Source organism: Oncorhynchus masou, chromosome 16 (genome assembly GCF_036934945.1).
Source record: "Oncorhynchus masou masou isolate Uvic2021 chromosome 16, UVic_Omas_1.1, whole genome shotgun sequence".
Taxonomy (NCBI): Eukaryota; Metazoa; Chordata; class Actinopteri; order Salmoniformes; family Salmonidae; genus Oncorhynchus; species Oncorhynchus masou.
Genome location: NC_088227.1, coordinates 39,652,217 through 39,666,396, shown reverse-complemented (window position 1 = coordinate 39,666,396; position 14,180 = coordinate 39,652,217). Strand labels below are relative to the sequence as shown.

General features: G+C 49.9%; 1 long non-coding RNA gene across 1 annotated transcript in view; it reads left to right on the top strand.

The window, feature by feature from the left end:
• Nucleotides 1-14,180, top strand: part of LOC135557245 (uncharacterized) — a 38,999-nt gene that overhangs the window by 841 nt on the left and 23,978 nt on the right. The window lies entirely within an intron of this gene.

Genomic DNA, 14,180 nt, shown 5'->3' with positions numbered 1-14,180 from the left:
TAAGGAGACCGTTAGTAGGTTACAAGACATCCGACCATCCACACAACAGTTTGCGTTTATTTTGGTGGTTATGAACGAAACAGCTACTTTTTCTCAAATCGTGTCTTTATGGCGGCGATCCGTAAAAGGTCTAAAAACCTGTTTTATCCGACCCGACCACAACAGTTCAGCACTTTTCACCTAAAACACTTTTTTTCCTGTCCGTTTTGTTATGTTCCCACCACCAGCAGCACATTGTTTACAGGGAGACTGGTGGTATGAAAATGACCCCGTCCTTCAGACATACAAACAAACTGTCTGGTTGTTGTTTCATCTCCATGGGGCCAGGATTGTGTGGCAGTCTTCCAAAATAAAGCAAACCCTTGTGAACATTTCCTTTTCATGTCTCTGGCATTGCACTTTGTAGCCTCAACAAAGAACGATTCAAATGTCTGGTTACGAAAAAAAAACCACGTTTGTGTCTTTGGATGTATATAAAAAACTTAAAGGGATCATTTGGGATTTTGTCATTGAGGCCCCTTTAATTACTTCCCCAGAGTCAGATGAACTTGCGGATACCATTTTTATGGCTCTGTATCCAGTGTGAAGATAGTTAGAGGTAGTTTAGTGAGCCATTGCTAACTAGCGTTAGCGCAATGACTGGAAGTCTATGAGTATCTCCTACCTCTAACTATATGACGTCTGACTCTGGGGAAGAAGATAAATCGCCTCATTGCCGAAATTCCGACGTATCCCTAAAATAATGGACATGGCCTTTATTAATTGTGTTATGGAGATATTTATCTGAAGAGGATGTGAAAAGCCTATTTTAGAGGTGTTTACAGTGGGGTTTTTAACAATTAAGAACCCTTTCAAGATTATAATTTTATTTGTAAATTGTTCAACTATATACTAATCAGTAAATGATACTTCAACATTGACATGGCTACATCCTGTATTACCACACATCATCTCTAAGTTCAGTAGGTTAAGAGACGGGATGTACTGTGCCACTTTATAAATCCTAATGTTAGTAAATATGCCACACTGCCGCCACAGTCTTGCTGGTCGCTTAGACATTGTTGACACTGAAAGAGCGTCAACAAAAACTTTGCTAAGAGGTCCTCAGGGGATCCTCTTCATTTCCTATTCCAGCAGGAAGTTTCAGAGGGAAGATGTCTCTTTCAGTATTTCTTCCTGCACCTGAGGGATTCAGACCAAAGGAAATAACTGGCGTTCCTAGATAAGCCAAGCCAGGCTTTCCCATCCTCTTCAGATACACACCAGATATATCGACGTCATATTAAAGGCCCTGTCTGTCTTCCCCGTTGTGGTGCCAGAGATATCTTCAATGTGTAGCTAAGGCATTTCATTTAGAGAGCAGAACAGGTCAAATTCAGCTCGGACAGGTTTTTTTCTTTATAAGATAGAGTTGATGTATCCTGCTTAGCGTTGAACAGAGACTCCCTGTCGTATGTATGCACACACTGAACCTGAGAATCACCGCACTGTAGCGTTTTAGTTTCCCCTCTCATCGGGTATGGTCTGATTTTTAATAACATAATTTTAGGGTCGGGGGGGGGGGGGGCTGGTCAGACATATGTTAATGGAGCCATAACGACTGGGAACCCCAAAAAGCAATTGCCAGGACAATATAGGAACGTATTCTGGTTAAAATAGCTCTTTATATTGTAGTAGAGTAGAGGTGGTGGGATGCAGGGAGAATGCAGTCAGCGAGACAGACTGAGACCTGGGCTATTCCAGAACATCAGACACGTGGTTCCATAAGTCTAATTCTATGGGTTCCAGGCTGTGGATAGAATGTTGAGGGTAATGGAACATCATGGAACACACAGAAAGTTACCATATTGAAAAACTAATTAAATTAATTTACGAGACTGTTTACTTGCATACTGTATGTAATTCAATTACTTGCCTATTGTCAAGTGTCAGTTGTGCAGAGGTGAGGACTGAATCAGGCGCAGGACACAGAACTGAGTAAAATAACGTTCTTTACTCTGAAAAATAAATCTGCCTAATAAATCCATGCAGGGAATAACAAACCCTAACACAAAAGACTAACACTTAACCAGGAAACAATCACGCACAAAACACCTTGTCTGGCGAGGATTCAGTCTCCTCGCCGCCCGGATGTACTCCAGATTGCGGTGGTCAGTCCAGATGAGAAAAGGGTGTTTAGCCCTCTCAAGATGAGACAGCACAGCTCCTATCCCAGCCTCGGACGCTTCCACCTCAACTATGAACGCTAAGGGGGGATCAGGATGAGCCAACACAGGAGCCGAGGTAAACAGAGCCTTCAGGTGACCAAAAGCCCTGTCCGCCCCAGCTGACCACTGCTGTCGCACTGGTCCCCCCTTCAGCAAAGAGGTAATGGGAGCCGCTACCTGAACAAAGCCCCGGGTAAACCTTCGGTAATAGTTGGCAAACCCTAAGAAGCGCTGCACCTCCTTTACCGTGGTTGAGGTCGGCCAAATACGCACGGCTGAAATGTGGTCATTCTCCATCTCCACCCCTGACGCTGACAGGCGGTTCCCTAGGAAGGAGACGGACTGCTGGAAGAACAGACATTTCTCAGCCTTAACGTACAGGTCATTCTCCATCTCCACCCCTGACGCTGACAGGCGGTTCCCTAGGAAGGAGACGGACTGCTGGAAGAACAGACATTTCTCAGCCTTAACGTACAGGTCATTCTCCATCTCCACCCCTGACTCGGACAGGCGGTTCCCTAGGAAGGAGGTGAACTGTTGGAAGAACAGACATTTCTCAGCCTTAACGTACAGGTCATTCTCCATCTCTACCCCTGACTTAGACAGGCGGTTCCCTAGGAAGGAGACGGACTGCTGGAAGAACAGACATTTCTCAGCCTTAACGTACAGGTCATTCTCCATCTCCACCCCTGACTCAGACAGGCGGTTCCCTAGGAAGGAGACGGACTGATGGAAGAACAGACATTTCTCAGCCTTGACGTACAGGTCATTCTCCATCTCCACCCCTGACTCAGACAGGCGGTTCCCTAGGAAGGAGACGGACTGCTGGAAGAACAGACATTTCTCAGCCTTAACGTACAGGTCATTCTCCATCTCCACCCCTGACTCAGACAGGCGGTTCCCTAGGAAGGAGACGGACTGCTGGAAGAACAGACATTTCTCAGCCTTGACGTACAGGTCATTCTCCATCTCCACCCCTGACTCAGACAGGCGGTTCCCTAGGAAGGAGACGGACTGCTGGAAGAACAGACATTTCTCAGCCTTGACGTACAGGTCATTCTCCATCTCCACCCCTGACTCAGACAGGCGGTTCCCTAGGAAGGAGACGGACTGCTGGAAGAACAGGCATTTCTCAGCCTTGACGTACAGGTCATTCTCCATCTCCACCCCTGACTCAGACAGGCGGTTCCCTAGGAAGGAGACGGACTGCTGGAAGAACAGGCATTTCTCAGCCTTGACGTACAGGTCATTCTCCATCTCCACCCCTGACTCAGACAGGCGGTTCCCTAGGAAGGAGACGGACTGCTGGAAGAACAGGCATTTCTCAGCCTTGACGTACAGGTCATTCTCCATCTCCACCCCTGACTCAGACAGGCGGTTCCCTAGGAAGGAGACGGACTGCTGGAAGAACAGACATTTCTCAGCCTTGACGTACAGGTCATTCTCCATCTCCACCCCTGACTCAGACAGGCGGTTCCCTAGGAAGGAGACGGACTGCTGGAAGAACAGACATTTCTCAGCCTTAACGTACAGGTCATTCTCCATCTCCACCCCTGACTCAGACAGGCGGTTCCCTAGGAAGGAGACGGACTGCTGGAAGAACAGACATTTCTCAGCCTTAACGTACAGGTCATTCTCCATCTCCACCCCTGACTCAGACAGGCGGTTCCCTAGGAAGGAGACGGACTGCTGGAAGAACAGACATTTCTCAGCCTTAACGTACAGGTCATTCTCCATCTCCACCCCTGACTCAGACAGGCGGTTCCCTAGGAAGGAGACGGACTGCTGGAAGAACAGACATTTCTCAGCCTTGACGTACAGGTCATTCTCCATCTCCACCCCTGACTCAGACAGGCGGTACCCTAGGAAGGAGACGGACTGCTGGAAGAACAGACATTTCTCAGCCTTAACGTACAGGTCATTCTCCATCTCCACCCCTGCCTCAGACAGGCGGTTCCCTAGGAAGGAGACGGACTGCTGGAAGAACAGACATTTCTCAGCCTTGACGTACAGGTCATTCTCCATCTCCACCCCTGACGCTGACAGGCGGTTCCCTAGGAAGGAGACGGACTGCTGGAAGAACAGACATTTCTCAGCCTTAACGTACAGGTCATTCTCCATCTCCACCCCTGCCTCAGACAGGCGGTTCCCTAGGAAGGAGACGGACTGCTGGAAGAACAGACATTTCTCAGCCTTAACGTACAGGTCATTCTCCATCTCCACCCCTGACTCAGACAGGCGGTTCCCTAGGAAGGAGACGGACTGCTGGAAGAACAGACATTTCTCAGCCTTAACGTACAGTTCATTCTCCATCTCCACCCCTGACTCAGACAGGCGGTTCCCTAGGAAGGAGACGGACTGTTGGAAGAACAGACATTTCTCAGCCTTGACGTACAGGTCATTCTCCATCTCCACCCCTGACTCAGACAGGCGGTTCCCTAGGAAGGAGGTGAACTGTTGGAAGAACAGACATTTCTCAGCCTTGACGTACAGGTCATTCTCCATCTCCACCCCTGACTCAGACAGGCGGTTCCCTAGGAAGGAGACGGACTGCTGGAAGAACAGACATTTCTCAGCCTTAACGTACAGGTCATTCTCCATCTCCACCCCTGACTCAGACAGGCGGTTCCCTAGGAAGGAGACGGACTGCTGGAAGAACAGACATTTCTCAGCCTTGACGTACAGGTCATTCTCCATCTCCACCCCTGACTCAGACAGGCGGTTCCCTAGGAAGGAGACGGACTGCTGGAAGAACAGACATTTCTCAGCCTTGACGTACAGGTCATTCTCCATCTCCACCCCTGACTCAGACAGGCGGTTCCCTAGGAAGGAGACGGACTGCTGGAAGAACAGGCATTTCTCAGCCTTGACGTACAGGTCATTCTCCATCTCCACCCCTGACTCAGACAGGCGGTTCCCTAGGAAGGAGACGGACTGCTGGAAGAACAGGCATTTCTCAGCCTTGACGTACAGGTCATTCTCCATCTCCACCCCTGACTCAGACAGGCGGTTCCCTAGGAAGGAGACGGACTGCTGGAAGAACAGGCATTTCTCAGCCTTGACGTACAGGTCATTCTCCATCTCCACCCCTGACTCAGACAGGCGGTTCCCTAGGAAGGAGACGGACTGCTGGAAGAACAGACATTTCTCAGCCTTGACGTACAGGTCATTCTCCATCTCCACCCCTGACTCAGACAGGCGGTTCCCTAGGAAGGAGACGGACTGCTGGAAGAACAGACATTTCTCAGCCTTAACGTACAGGTCATTCTCCATCTCCACCCCTGACTCAGACAGGCGGTTCCCTAGGAAGGAGACGGACTGCTGGAAGAACAGACATTTCTCAGCCTTAACGTACAGGTCATTCTCCATCTCCACCCCTGACTCAGACAGGCGGTTCCCTAGGAAGGAGACGGACTGCTGGAAGAACAGACATTTCTCAGCCTTAACGTACAGGTCATTCTCCATCTCCACCCCTGACTCAGACAGGCGGTTCCCTAGGAAGGAGACGGACTGCTGGAAGAACAGACATTTCTCAGCCTTGACGTACAGGTCATTCTCCATCTCCACCCCTGACTCAGACAGGCGGTACCCTAGGAAGGAGACGGACTGCTGGAAGAACAGACATTTCTCAGCCTTAACGTACAGGTCATTCTCCATCTCCACCCCTGCCTCAGACAGGCGGTTCCCTAGGAAGGAGACGGACTGCTGGAAGAACAGACATTTCTCAGCCTTGACGTACAGGTCATTCTCCATCTCCACCCCTGACGCTGACAGGCGGTTCCCTAGGAAGGAGACGGACTGCTGGAAGAACAGACATTTCTCAGCCTTAACGTACAGGTCATTCTCCATCTCCACCCCTGCCTCAGACAGGCGGTTCCCTAGGAAGGAGACGGACTGCTGGAAGAACAGACATTTCTCAGCCTTAACGTACAGGTCATTCTCCATCTCCACCCCTGACTCAGACAGGCGGTTCCCTAGGAAGGAGACGGACTGCTGGAAGAACAGACATTTCTCAGCCTTAACGTACAGTTCATTCTCCATCTCCACCCCTGACTCAGACAGGCGGTTCCCTAGGAAGGAGACGGACTGTTGGAAGAACAGACATTTCTCAGCCTTGACGTACAGGTCATTCTCCATCTCCACCCCTGACTCAGACAGGCGGTTCCCTAGGAAGGAGGTGAACTGTTGGAAGAACAGACATTTCTCAGCCTTGACGTACAGGTCATTCTCCATCTCCACCCCTGACTCAGACAGGCGGTTCCCTAGGAAGGAGGTGAACTGTTGGAAGAACAGACATTTCTCAGCCTTGACGTACAGGTCATTCTCCATCTCCACCCCTGACTCAGACAGGCGGTTCCCTAGGAAGGAGACGGACTGCTGGAAGAACAGACATTTCTCAGCCTTGACGTACAGGTCATTCTCCATCTCCACCCCTGACTCAGACAGGCGGTTCCCTAGGAAGGAGACGGACTGCTGGAAGAACAGACATTTCTCAGCCTTGACGTACAGGTCATTCTCCATCTCCACCCCTGCCTCAGACAGGCGGTTCCCTAGGAAGGAGACGGACTGCTGGAAGAACAGACATTTCTCAGCCTTGACGTACAGGTCATTCTCCATCTCCACCCCTGCCTCAGACAGGCGGTTCCCTAGGAAGGAGACGGACTGCTGGAAGAACAGACATTTCTCAGCCTTGACGTACAGGTCATTCTCCATCTCCACCCCTGCCTCAGACAGGCGGTTCCCTAGGAAGGAGACGGACTGCTGGAAGAACAGACATTTCTCAGCCTTAACGTACAGGTCATTCTCCATCTCCACCCCTGCCTCAGACAGGCGGTTCCCTAGGAAGGAGGTGAACTGTTGGAAGAACAGACATTTCTCAGCCTTAACGTACAGGTCATTCTCCATCTCCACCCCTGCCTCAGACAGGCGGTTCCCTAGGAAGGAGACGGACTGCTGGAAGAACAGACATTTCTCAGCCTTAACGTACAGGTCATTCTCCATCTCCACCCCTGACTCAGACAGGCGGTTCCCTAGGAAGGAGGTGAACTGTTGGAAGAACAGACATTTCTCAGCCTTAACGTACAGGTCATGCTCCAACAGTTGACCAAGCACCTTGCACACCAGAGACACATGCTTGGCGCGTGCAGACTGAAGACTGATGGAGCATTCATCAACCCGTACGGCATGACGAGGTACTCACAGTGCCCAGAGGTGGTACTAAATGCCGTCTTCCACTCATCCCCCTCCCTGATACGCACCAGGTTGTAAGCACTCCTGAGATCCAATTTGGTGAAGAAGCGCACCCCGTGCAATGACTCTGTCACACTGGCTATGAGAGGCAGCGGGTAACTATACTTCACCGTGATCTGATTTAAACCTTGATAGTCAATGCACGGGCGTAAACCTCCATCCTTCTTCTTCACAAAAAAAAAACTTGAGGAGGCAGGTGAGGTGGAAGGCCAGAGGCAGGTGAAGTGGAAGGCCGGAGGCAGGTGAAGTGGAAGGCCGGAGGCAGGTGAAGTGGAAGGCCGGAGGCAGGTGAAGTGGAAGGCAGGAGGCAGGTGAAGTGGAAGGCCGGAGGCAGGTGAAGTGGAAGGCCGAATGTATCCCTGTCCAAGAGATTCGGTGACATATGTCTCCATAGCCGCCGTCTACTCCTGTGACAGGGGATACACGTGACTCCTGGGAAGTTCTGCGTCTACCAGGAGATTTATCGCGCAATCCCCCTGTTGATGGGGTTGTAATTGAGTCGCCTTCTTTTTACAGAAGGCGAGTGCCAAATCGGCATATTCAGGGGGATGTGCATGGTGGAGACCTGGTTTGGACTCTCCACCGTAGTTGCACCTAAGGAAACACCTACACACCTCCCTGAACACTGATGTGACCATCCGTTGAGAGCCTTCTGTTGCCACGAAATAGTGGGGTCATAATGGGCCAACCAGGGAAACCCCAACACCACAGGAAACTCAGGACAGTCGATCAGGAAGAGACTAATTCTCTCCTCATAACCCTCCTGCGTCATCGTACATAGTGGAGCTGTGACCTCCCTAACTAGCCCCGACCCCAAAGGACGACTATATAAGGCATGTACAGGGAAGGGCACATCAACAGGAACAATAGGGATTCCTAATTTACGAGCAAACGAACGGTCAATAAAGTTCCCTGCTTCGCCTGAATCTAATAGCGCCTTATGCTGGGAATGCGGGGGAAAACTCAGGAAATTCTATAGAGATATACATGTGCGCAATAGGAAGCTCTGGGTGAGTTGGGTGCATACTCTCCTGGGATGATACACCAGTGCCCTGCCTGCTGTCTCGACTTCCTGGGGAACCTGTCCAGCACCGACCAGCAGTGTGTCCTCTGCGGCCACAGGTAGTGCAGGAAACAGCCCCCCCCCCTCCGGTCACCCTTAGAGCAGCACCTCCCAGCTCCATAGGTGTAGGATCGGAGGTGCTGGGAGATGGAATGGACGGACCCCGATCCGGACGTCCGCGGGTGGCCAACAGGTTATTCAGTTATCCAGTAGTTGGGACACCTATATCTCCTCCACACCTTCCTATATCTCCTCCAGACCACTCACTCTCCCAAACCTGCCTATATCTCCTCACACATCCCTAAATCTCCCCCAGACCTCCTTACATCTCCTCCACACCTTCCTATATCTCCTCCAGACCCCTCTCTACCCCACACCTGCCTCTATCTCCTTCACACCGGCCTATATCTCCTCCACACCTGCCAATATCTCCTCCACACCTCCCTAAATCTATCCCAGACCTCCCTATTTCTCCTCCAGACCTACTTATATCTCTTCCAGACCTCCCTATATCTCCTCCAGTCTGCCTCTTTCCCGTCAGACCTCCCTATACCTCTTCCAGACCTCCCTCTCTCTTCTCCAACAGACCTCCATATATCTCCTCCCGAGTCTGCATCTCTCCACCCGAACTCCATTTATCTCCACCAGACCTCCCTATATCTCCACCAGAGCTCACTATATCTCCACCAGACCTCCCTTTATCTTAACCAGACCTCCCTATATCTCCACCAGAACTCCCTATATCTCCACCAGACCTCCCTATATCTCCACCAGAACTCCCTATATCTCCACCAGACCTCCCTATATCTCCACCAGAGCTCCCTATATCTCCACCAGACCTCCCTATATCTCCACCAGACCTCCCTATATCTCCACCAGACCTCCCTATATCTCCTCCCGAGTCTGCATCTCTCCTTCAGACCTCCCTATATCTCCACCCGAACTCCCTATATCTCCACCAGAACTCCCTATATCTCCACCCGAACTCCCTATATCTCCACCAGAACTCCCTATATCTCCACCAGAACTCCCTATATCTCCACCAGACCTCCCTATATCTCCACCAGAACTCCGTATATCTCCACCAGAACTCCCTATATCTCCACCAGAACTCCCTATATCTCCACCAGACCTCCCTATATCTCCACCAGACCTCCCTATATCTCCACCAGAACTCCCTATATCTCCACCAGACCTCCCTATATCTCCACCAGAACTCCCTATATCTCCACCAGACCTCCCTATATCTCCACCAGAACTCCCTATATCTCCACCAGAACTCCCTATATCTCCACCAGACCTCCCTATATCTCCACCAGAACTCCGTATATCTCCTCCCAAGTCTGCATCTCTCCTTCAGACCTCCCTATATCTCCACCAGAACTCCCTATATCTCCACCAGAACTTCCTATATCTCCACCAGACCTCCCTATATCTCCACCAGAACTCCCTATATCTCCTCCCGAGTCTGCATATCTCCTTCAGACCTCCCTATATCTCCACCAGAACTCCCTATATCTCCACCAGAACTCCCTATATCTCCACCAGAACTCCCTATATCTCCACCAGAACTCCCTATTTCCCCACCAGAACTCCCTATATCTCCACCAGAACTTCCTATATCTCCACCAGAACTCCCTATATCTCCACCAGACCTCCCTATATCTCCACCAGAACTCCCTATATCTCCTCCCAAGTCTGCATCTCTCCTTCAGACCTCCCTATATCTCCACCAGAACTCCCTATATCTCCACCAGAACTCCCTATTTCTCCACCAGAACTCCCTATATCTCATTTACAACTGCGACCTGGCCAAGATAAAGCAAAGCAGTGTAACACATACAACAACACAGAGTTACACATGGAGTAAACAAGTATACAGTCAATAATGCAACAGAAAAAGTCTATATACAGTGTGTGCAAATGGCGTGAGGAGGTAAGGCAATAAATAGGCCATAGTAAAGAAGTAATTACAATTTAGCAAATTAACACTGAAGTGATAGATGAGCAGATGATGATGTGCAAGTAAAGATACTGGTGTGCAAAAGAGCAGAAAAGTAAATAAAAATAATATGGGGATGAGGTAGGTAGATTGGGTGGGCTATTTACAGATGGGCTATGTACAGCTGCAGCGGTCGGTTACCTGCTCAGATAGCAGATGATTAAAGTTTGTGAGAGAAATATAAGTCTCCAGCTTCAGTGAACTTTGCAATTTGTTCCAGTCATTGGCAGCAGAGATTTGGAAGGAAAGGCGACCAAAGGAGGTGTTGGCTTTGGGGATGACCAGTGAGATATACCTGCTGGAGCGCGTGCTACGAGTGGGTGTTATTATCGTGACCAGTGACCAGTGAGCTGAGATAAGGCAGAGCTTTACCTATCATAGACTTGTAGATGACCTGGAGCCAGTGGGCCTGGCGACAAATATGTAGCGACGGCCACCCAACTAGAGCATACAGGGCGCAGTGGTGGGTGGTATAAGGGGCTTTGGTGACAAAACGGATGGCACTCCTCCAGACCTCCCTATAACTCCTCCAGACCTTCCTATATCTCATCCAGACTTCCCTATATCCCATCCAGACCTCCCTATATTTCCTCTAGAGTATTCCCCTTTCCTCCAGACCTACCCATGTCTCCTCCAGCCCTCTCACTCTCCTCCAGACCTCCAGACCTCCCTATATCTTTTCCAGATCTCCCTCTCTCCTCCCGACCTCCCTCTTTCCTCCAGAAATCCTTATATCTCCTCCAGATCTCCTGGTCTCTTCCAGACCTTCCTCTTTCCTCCAGACCTCCTTATATCTCCTCCAGACCTCCTGGTCTCCTCCAGACCTCCCTCTTTCCTCTAGACCTACTTATATCTTCTCCAGACCTCCTGGTCTCTTCCAGACCTTCATTGTCTCTGTGTGGTCTGGAGAGATATACATGAAATACATATTGGGGGGCATACATTCATGTGGGAGAATCTTCATATCATTAGATAAGATGTCTTTCTTCCCCCAGACCTCCCTGTGTATTCAGTACTCAGGCTTAGTGCTACATGTTCATTCTGGCTGGAGAGATGCAAACTTCAAGATGGATCACACAGTGAAATAAAGGTTGGAAACCCTGTTTCCGCTCCTTCCTTGATAGAATGTTTGTTAAAAACCTCACCAAATTAACTTGCTGTCTGTTATATTACAGTCGTTTCTAGCAGACACTCTTATCCATTCATATTTTCATACTGGCCCCCTTGTGGCAATCAAACCCAAAACCCTGGTGCTACCAACTGAGCCACAGGGTTGTCTACAGCTGTGTGTGCACGCGCCTCTGTGTCTGTCTTCGCGTATGTGTTTGAGAGACAGAGCAAACTCGGTGTGGTGTGTATGTCTTGCTGTGTGTTCGGGAAACTGAGGTTATTACGACCATATTAAACAAAAACAGCAGGAGGCTGGCAGTTGACTAGACAGATGGATCCCACATTAAAGAGAAGGGCTACGTCCTAAATTGCACCCTATTTCCCATGCAGTGCACTACTTTTGATCAGGGCACATAGAGCGCTAGTTAAAAGTAGTGCACTACATAGGGAATATGATATCATTGGAGACACAATAAGAGAGAAAACACCGACCATAAACACCACATCCACAGATGAAGGGGCACTTCCCATTGTTTTCCACCAGAACCTGTCACAACACAACAGCCGCAGACTGAAAGCCTAGCAACCACAGTTTAGTTATTTTTCTTCATAGCTGTAACTCAGGAGAAAAAGGTATAGATTTAGGTGCAGAGTGCGGCAGATGTTTATTAAGACAGGAATCATGCTCACAGGCAGGTAATGGTCAAAAACAAATAATACCTCCATACGAACAGAAAGAACTGAACTGAATAGGGAGCTGATGAGACCAGGTGAGAAACCAACACAGGTGAAATCAATTAACAAAAATTAAAGACAGGGCTACATTCCAGAACAACGAAAAAGAACACAAGGTTGACTAAAAAAGGAAAAGCAGAACCTTACAGTGCCACCCCTCCACCCAAAGGGAGGCTCCTGACGACCCAACGGCGCCGGACGGCGGAGTGGGCGGGTGAGCAGAGGCGGATGCCTACATCCGGGGCGAGGTCCAGCAGGCTGGTTCGACGAGGTCATCTCTGGGTCGAGGGTGTCTTAGTCGGGGACCCAGGACTAGTCTTCAGGCCCATAACCTTCCCAGTCCACCGGGTAGTGATGCGAACTCAGGCGTTTGGAATCAAGGATGGCTTGAATGGCGTAGGCAGGTTCCCTTCCGACGTCAAATGGTCGGAGCGCTCTGCTGGTAGAGACTGGAGGATGAATAGGACTGTAGGTGGCCGGTTTTAACAGAGACACATGGAAGGACGATGAGATTTTATACCGAGGGGGTAACTGGAGGCGATACGTGACGGGTTATCTTGAAGGGACCTTTTTGCAGGGGAGGCAGAGTCGGATGTCTCTGGTAGAGAGCCACATAAGCTGGCCGGGGTGAAAGAGTGGCAAAGCGTTTATGGGTATTAGAGGCTTCCTGCAGATGCAAGTGAGCATTCTCCCATACCCGCTCACTACGACGAAACCAGTCATCGACAGCTGGGACAGTTCCAGGCTCCGCCTCCCAGGGAAACTTGGGGGGGGGGGGGTTGGTAACCAAGGACACACTGAAACAGAGTAAGGTGGAGGGATGATTGCATGAGTGAGTTCTGAGCGTATTCGGCCCAGGCCATATACCGACTCCAGTCGTGTGGAGAGGCAGAACATTGTTGGCGGCGGTACTTCCCTAATTCTTGGTTCAGGCATTCCGTCTGCCCGTTGGTCTGGGGGTGGTACTCGGGAGTGACTGAGGGCGAACAGAGGTTCTGAATGAACCGGCGATAGAAGTTGGGGAACCCAATGAAACGTTGGAGTTCCTTAATAGTGGTGGGTTTGAGCCAGTTACTGACGGTGGTGATTTTGTTCTCATCCATTCTCATATGAAGCCGAGGTAGTTTACATGGAAAGGGACTCTTTTCAGTCTTCACATAAAAGTTATGGTCAAGGAGCCGTTGAAGAAACTTTTGCACATGCTGTATGTAATGTATTCCTTCAGGGAGCTGGAGTAATTCAGGATGTCATCAATGTAGACAATGAGAAAGTGGTTGATCATATCCTGGAAAACCTCATTCATGAAGGATTGGAAGACGGCAGGGGCATTCGTAAGGCCATAGGGAATGACCAGGTATTCGCAGTGCCCTCGAGCGGTGATGATTCGTCGCCTTCACGTATATGGACAAGGTTAAATGCACTTCGCAGGTCGATTTCCGTAATGATGTTGGCGCAGCCCACTTGTTCAAGGGTCCCTGGGATCAGAGGGAGAGGGAAACGGTTCTTGACCGTGACGTCATTCAAGGAAAGATAATCAATACATGGACAGAGACCACTGTCCTTTTTTCCAACGAAAAAGCTGGACACAGCCGGGGAAGAACGAGGAATGAAACCTTTTGAGTTATTCGTCAATGTAGTTCTCCATTGCCTCATTTTCTGGGATAGATAGGGGGTAAATACGGCCCTTCGGTTGGGACACTCCAGGGAGTAAGTTAATAGCACAGTCTTCTGGGCGATGTGGTGGCAGAGTGGAGGACTTGGTTTTGCTGTTTTACAGCAATGGCTGTACTGGGCGTATTCAGATGGTATGGCG